General features: G+C 37.6%; 1 pseudogene; it reads right to left on the bottom strand.

Annotated features, from left to right (window-relative positions):
* Positions 1–285: 285 nt before the first annotated feature.
* Positions 286–612, bottom strand: LOC112625422 (annotated as a pseudogene).
* Positions 613–8,125: the final 7,513 nt, after the last annotated feature.

Raw genomic sequence — 8,125 nt, 5'->3', positions numbered from 1 at the left:
GCCAATAAATATGGAAGATGAAAGAACAGGACTTTAAACAGAGCGTATTTAGTTATGGGTCTCTGTCTCCTCCCCACACAGAAAAACTCCCAGATATTCGTGACTTCATCCACTCTAACTGGCAGATAGATCACATTTCCTGACCCCCCAGCTCTTCACCTCAAAAGGTTTATCTTTCCACCACACCAGCAAAGACCCTCAGGACACACGATTCATACTGCCAGCTAACCATCTACGCCGAGGGACAAGGTAAGCATACACGAAGGCAGCTGGGCCATCCTGGCCCTAATCCCTCCAGCGGTGTCCACACTGAGCATTGCAGCACTTGTAGAAGGTGGTCATTGGCTCATCTGCAGAGCGGGTCTGAGGCTGCATGAGGTAAGCACGAGGATGTTCGCATTTGGGACATGGCTCTGCAGTAGAGTCAACATTCTTACAGGCAGCTGCTCCACCAAGCACATCATCCACTTCTTTCAGTTTTGGGTACTTCCGATTTGTTACCTTGCGGGTGATGTTGTGCACGTAGGGGCACGTGTTGCAGGCGAAGCTGTGGCAGCGTTGTCCCTCCTCCACCATCAGCCCGTTTCCGCAGCCGGGGCAGAACAGCAGCATGGTCTGGAACTCCGCAGGCGCCAACCACCGGCAGCTCCCACTGCCGCTCAGCCTATCCGATAAATTAATGATCTAATTTGAATTCTCCATCCCAGAGAGAAGTCGTATTTTTCATTATTTTTAATTCATACTACGTGTTCAGCCATTCTATTACCAAATTGGAAAATACTTCACGAGATCTAAAAAGTTTTTATTTTTTAAAATAAATATTAATGCTACAATAAACCTCATTGTGTTTTTCCAAATCTTATACACATGTTATCTTTCAATATTCTTTTAAGAATATTATAACAATATTTTGTATTTTGTTCTATATTTACTTCTTTGCCAAAAAATATCAATTGTCATTTACTCAGTCTTCTAATTTTCAGTTCTAATATTTGCTAATGTTATATGCATGTAACATTTCACATTCTTTTAATTGACAATGTGTTTCCAGTCACAAATATCTTCATTTGCCAAAACCAATCATGAACATTGGTTGAGAAATGCATAACAGTAGTAACAAGATACTTTGTCTTTGAACTTAGACTACAATAACTTATTTTCCAATTTGAAAGAATTTGGGTTGAAAATGAAATATAAATGTTCTGCCATGTTTATCTAATGGAAAAATTTATTCATTGATTTGAATCAGATTTGCTTTGCTAGAAACAGTCTCACTCATGTCAGGATATGACAGCCGATTTTCCAGAATCATCATCCAATAAACAGAGTAAAGTTCCAGAGGTCTTGACTTTCTTATCCAGTTTTCAGATTTTTTTAATGTAGTTTTCTTCAACTTCTAATGAGCAGACCAAAGGTATATTTGCCATCTCTGAAGTATGACTTTTTTAGGAATAACTATCTCTTTCATTCTCATTGTTTTGGCCAGTGGTTACAGTTTCATTTAATGAAGAATTTGACATTGCAGGGTTGAATCTAAGCCAATTCTAGTTGGGAATTTGGTAAGAACAATGTTTTTGCTTATTTTCATGAAATCTTCTTTAAATAAAGAGTTTGTAATGTCCTGCTTGCAAATTTTATGTGGATCATGCTCTACAAAAATCTGCTCACTTTTCAGCTTCCAGGTATTTAAATTTGAAGCATTAGTTTTAAATGTTTTTGCTTTTTTGCTTTTATTTTAAGATCTACTTTTGTATTTTATATTTACGTCATGATTTCCAAGTGAACACATTCTTGGTTATCTAAAGCAGGGGTCAGCAAATTTTATCTGTAAAAGGTCAGTAATTATCTTTAGCTTTGTGGGTCATACAGTGTCGACAGCAATTACTCAACTCTGATGTTGTGGAATGAAAAATAGCCATAGACAACATATAAAAATTTGGGTGTGGAGGCATTTTGATAAAACTTTATAAAAATGAACAATAGGCCTGATTTGACCCACAGGCAGCAGTTTGCTCATCTCTGACGTGATGCATTAAAAAAAATTGTTTGCCAAGTGTAAAAGAATTCTAACCATAACCAATCTGAAAATATTTTTCATTTCTTATTTTTCCTCTAAAATATTCAAAAATACATATTAAAGTTAAAAGACAAAACAAAAATTAGAATCAATATCAAAATTTAACTCCAAATATATAAAGTTTAATTTTATGTTTGAAAATATAACTACATCATATGAAATATTTTTATAAAAGTAAAACCATTCACAATCAAAATGCTACATTTCCATCTAGCTGCCAATGTAAAGAATCAATGTCATGTTTCACATGTTTCATCTAGACATACATATACATAAATTTTAAAGTAATATGAATAATGTAACATTGCAAAATGCTATTCAGACATTGTGTACAACTCTTGGTCATACCTCACTAATTTATGACTGCCTCCAGGTCCAAGAATTGGAACACAAATGTATTAGTCTGCTTAGGCTGCCGTAACAAAATATCACAGCTGGATGGCTTAAACAACAAAAATCTATTTCTCACAGTTCCAGAGGCTGGAAGTCTGAAGTCAAGGTCTCTGAGGGTTTGGTTTCTGGTGAGGGTTCTGTTCCACACTGCAGACTGCCATCTTCTCATGTAGCCTTTACTCTGAGTGTGCAGAGAAAGAGGGTGAGAGAGAGGGGCAAGAGAGAGTGTGTTCTGGTGTCTTTTTTTATAGAATCACAATTCCTGTTGGATCAGGGTCCCATCCTTATGATATGGTTTGGCTTTGTGTCCCCACCTAAATCTCATCTCAAATTGTAATCCCCAGGTATTGAGGGAGGGATCTGGTGGGAGGTGACTGGCTAATGGGGTTGGTTACCTTCATGCTGTTCTCATGATAGTGAGTGAGTTCCCACGAAATCTGATGGTTTTATAAGGGGTTCTGTCCCCTTCGTGCTCTCTCTTTTCTGTTGCCTTGTGAAGTAGGTACTTGCTTCTCCTTCACCTTCTGCCATGATTTTAGCTTTCCTGAGGCTTCCCCAGCCATGCAGAACTGAGTTAACTAAACCTCTTTCCTTTATAAATTACCCAGTCTCAGGTATTATTAGTTATAACCCTGTGAAAAGAGACTAATACATGTAATGACCTCATTTAACCTTAATTGCTTTCTTTTTGTTCCTATCTCCAAATACAGTCACTTGAGGATCAGGGGTTCAACATATGAATTTGGAGGGACATAATTCAGTTCATAGCAATGAGGAAAATCCAAAACACAGACATTAAGCACTGTTGGGAAAGATCCTACTTTAACTTGTGTTTCTTTTTCCTGGGCTCGCCCTCAACCTTGGCAAAATAAACCTCTAAATCGATTGAGATCTGCCTAAGACACTTTCTGCCTAAGACACTTTCTGAGATCTGCCTAAGGCACTATTAGGAAAAATCCTACTTTAACTTGTGTTTTTTTTTCCTGGGTGTGCCCTCAACCTTGGCAAAATAAACCTGTAAATCGATTGAGATCTGCCAAAGACACTTCCTGGTTTACATGGTCCCTGGTCATTTGGTCTTAGATGTCAAAATTATTAATTCAAGAATTATTAGCCTTTTTACATGAGGAATTTAAAAACCTCCAGGAATGATTTCATTCTGTCAATAATTCCCTTTCAGGTCCAATAAAAAAAACCCTGGTCTTCAGAGGAGAGGAGAATCCTGAATACAGCTTGAAGCTGTGGAGCATATCCAAGCTTTGATGCATTGAGGATTCTATGTATCCAGTGCCCACTGCCACAGTGGTGCCAGTGGTAGCAGTGCTAGTGCCTATGGAGAGAGCGGTGCAGACAGTAGAGGTGTCGTGGGAGGTGCATTGAACCATGAGCACCAGACACAATTTGAATGACATGCACTGAGACTACTTTTTCACTTACATGACTCTCTTATCACTAACAAGAAAGTCGATGATGCATCAGTTATAAAATTGTCCTATATCACTGAGGAATTCCTCACTTCTTTTTTGGAACTAAGAAAAATATAAAAATATAAATTCATTTGAAGGTAAATTCTTCTACTTACTTATCAATAACAAAAAAATAGTTTAAAGAATCTCAAGTAATCTAAGCAATGAAATAATCTGTATGACAAACCCCCATGACACGAGTTTACCTATGTAACAAACCTGCACATGTATGCCTGAACTTAAAATAAAAGTTAAAAAAAGGAATCTCAAATAAGACATGGCTTAAAAATAATTAAATGCTTATGAGAAGAATCATAAGAAAAATATATTAGAAAGGAATTGCTTTGTGGTACTAGCCTAGACAGCAATGTAATAGGAAATTACAGCTTTTTGGGTGCTGAGGCTTTAAAAAAGAGGCTTCCAAATCACCAGAAACAAATTATCATCATTTGCAAAAGAGAAATAAAAGAGAGAATCAAAGATGTTGCCTCTTGGTGACTCTTGGTTTCTCAATAGTTCGCCCTGAGACAGTTCATCAATCACAGCAGCAAAAATTACAAATTGTCTCAAATTATGATTGAGAAAACTTGGAAGTTAATCATATTTCCCATGCCATAGTTTGTTCTTTTACGTTTAGAAAATTTAGGTCAAACTCAAATGGATCCTCTACTTATTACGTAATTGAATTTGCCTTATAAATGAAGGAACTCATTTCACTAATTGAATAGATTATTTTATTATGTCCTCATTGCCATAGAAAATGTCTGTTTCATTGATTTGATTTGATGAGACTTTCAAAAGGATAAATATAGCACATGAACTTCACATAAGGGTTAATATTACTTTGGCAGAGTTTTGGTGTTTTTCAAAATCATTAGTTTTAAGACTTTTTTAAAAGTAGTTTTTGATTCAGAGAAAAACTGAGAGGAAAGTACAGAGATTTCCCATATACACCCTAACCCAACACATGCACAGACTTCCCTATTAGCAATATCCCTCACCATTCACCTACTGAAGGCATCTTGGTTGCTTCCAAGTTTGGGTAATGAGAAATAAAGCTACTACACATATCCATGTACAGGTTTCTGTGTGGACATACATTTTTAATTAATCTGGGTATATAGCAACAAGCACATTAATGACTCTTAGTTTGGTAAGTATGTTTAGTTTTGCAAGAAACTGCCAACCTGTTTTCCAAAGAGGCTGTCCCATTTTGCATTCCCACCAGCCATGAATGAGAGTTCCTGTTGACTGACATCTTCGTAAGCACTTGGTGTTGCCAGTGTTCTGGATTTTAGCCATTCCAATACGTGTGTATTGTTATCTCCTAAGTAAATTTGATTTGTTTTATAAATGCATTCGAATTTTAAAAGTATAGTTTATAGCACTTAGATTACCATGTGCTGGTGAGAAATATTTAAATAAGATTTTATCCCAAGAAAAATGTTTCTTGGATTATGTCTTTAAATTAAAAGTCACATAAAGTCTACTTTTAAGTACACTCAAGTACACTAGAGAAATACATTTCTAATTGAATTTGTTAAAACGTTTAGAGCCTAAATTTGAATAGACTCTTGCTTTTGCTACTCAAACTACGCTCAGAAGAAAACTTTAAAAGATTATTACTTCTTTTTTTTTACTTTGAGCTGCAGTGAAGTCTACTGCAAAAACTCCGGACTGCTGTAGAGATACCTGCATTCTGGTTAGTGGTCTCTCACTAATCGTGTGCCTTTTATACTTTTCTATGTACCCATTTTCTCTGCTGGAAAATGAGGTGGTTAAATTGTCAGTGGACTCCCATGTTCTGTATTCCTTAAGGACTCCAATGAGGGGCCTGAGGTACTGTGAGGGAAGAGAGTTTGAGGATTCTGACACCTACCACCCTTCAATCAGAGCAAGTTCAATTTTAAATATTGGGTGCCCTCTTTCTTGTAAAATGTTATTGGAAGAAATAACTAATATAAAAATAATGATAGAAAGTTACTTGACTAGATGAACACTAAAATCCCCCCAAACCATGTTCTAGCTTATAAACTAAGTTGATTTGTAAAAGTATAGACTTCTGGATATGCTGTCCAGATTCAAACCAACTATGAGTCAGTAAGATTCTCAATTGCTGACAGCAAAACTCATTTAAGCTAGTTTAAGTAGAAAAGGAGCTTATTTTCATTCATTTTTATTTTTATTTTTTAGAGATAGAGTCTCATTCTGTCACCTAGGCTGGAGTGCAGTGTTACAATCATAGCTCACTGCAGCCTCAACCTCCTGGGCTCAAGACATCTCCCTTCTCAGCCTCCTGAGCAACTGGAACTACAGAGATATGCTACCACATCCAGCTAATGTTTATTTATATATTTATTTATTTATTTATTGGTAGAGGTGGGGGTCTCGCTTTGTTGCCCAGACTGGTCTCAAACCCCCGGCCTGAAGCAATCCTCCAATCTTGGTCTCTCAAAGTGCTAGGATTATAGGCAAGAGCCACCACCCCCAGCCAGAATTAATTTTTTTAAATGACTTACATAGCTCATAAAGTCTCTGAGAAGGGGAGAGAGTAAAATCTGGAGGCTATACAGCTAAGCACAACTCTCAACGCCATGTAGAATGATGCCATAGAAAATCCACTATTTATACCACCAGACACAGACACTGCAGTTCACACCACTGACACTGGGCAGTGGCTACTAGAACATCTACCACTATTACCTTCACACACACACACACACACACACACACACGGATTCCTCCTGACCCATGCTTTTAGAGGTTGCAGCTTCTGAATCAGAGTATTGTGTGGGTTCATCTGATCAGTGCCCAGGCTCTAAGGGCGGACTGGAAATCAAGTATATGACTTGCCTTCTTGGAGAAATAAGTTTCACAAGGCAAGAAGTTCCCCCACATGCAAAAGGAGCATTAAGAAAGTGCTGAGCAGTAGAGGCATTTCTCCATTTCTCGTTTTATTCAAGAAATTTTTGCTAGTGCCTACAAAGTATCTGCTACTTTTCTAGAGGCCGGGATGAAACAATTTACAAAATCGACAGTGTCCCACTTTCATAGAATTTACATTCTAATAAAGCAGAGAGACAATTAAAAAGTGAACAAATAAATGTTTAATATGTCAGATGTCAAGTGCTGAAAAATAAATCAGGATAAAGGGATAGAGAATAAGTAAAGTGGGCTGATTGACAGGGTAGTCAGCACGGATTACTAAAATGATTACACTTGAGAAGAAGCCTGCAAGTATTAACAGTAAGGAAACAAGCCATGCCGCTATCTCAGGGAATAGCATTGCAGGCAGAAAGAAAAGCTCACGGAAAGTTACGATGTAGGGCAAATATGTTCCACACACTGATAATAAATACACTCAGTGACCCTTTACGAAAATGTGCGAAGCTCAGAGTCAGCTATTACCTATTGTTACCAAGACCTTGAATATTTTTCCAAAATTAAGGTTCCCAAACCACAATTATGAGTCTCTGTCTTAGTCCATTTGTGCTGCTATAACAAATGTCATAGACTGGGAAGTTTACAAAGAACAGAAATGTATTTTTCACAGTTTTGGAGGCTGGAAAGTTCCAGATGAAGGTGCTGGTAGGTTCACTGTCTGATTAGGTCAGTCCCTGCTTCCAAGATGGCACCCGTTGGAATGCTGTGTGAATGACAGAATGCTTCTGTCTGATGACATAAAGCAAAAGAGAAAAAGGGATGAACTCCCTCAAGCCCTTTGATTAGGACACCTAATCCCATTCATGAGGATAGAGCCCTCAGGACTCAATCACCTCCCCAAAGCCGCATCTCCCAATACTATTGTATTGGGAATTAAGTTTCAATATGAATTTTGGAAGGGACAAAAACATTCAAAACATAGTAGGCCCCTAAAGGAACATGTAATATTCAAAGCAACTGAGGCCTGACAGAAGGAAGCAGATCTCTAGCCATCAACACAAACTGTGCAACACAGAAACAGATCTTGGGCCAGCGAGAGCAAAATTTCAAGTTGCATTGCTGGTTCTCTGTTGCAGCTGCTACAGTAGAACATTATAAACAGAAAGATATTTTTACTGCCAGAGACTGGAGTCCGAGTGCAGAAGTGAAAACATGACAACAGGTGGAGAATGATTCCCAAACAAGCTCACTTTGAAGAGTTAACAAGATTAGCATTTGTACAAAGCAGCCAGTGACCTTCGATCTT

The sequence above is a fragment of the Theropithecus gelada genome, chromosome 5, assembly GCF_003255815.1.
Source record: "Theropithecus gelada isolate Dixy chromosome 5, Tgel_1.0, whole genome shotgun sequence".
NCBI classification, from domain to species: Eukaryota; Metazoa; Chordata; class Mammalia; order Primates; family Cercopithecidae; genus Theropithecus; species Theropithecus gelada.
This window is presented reverse-complemented; position numbering and strand designations above follow the sequence as displayed.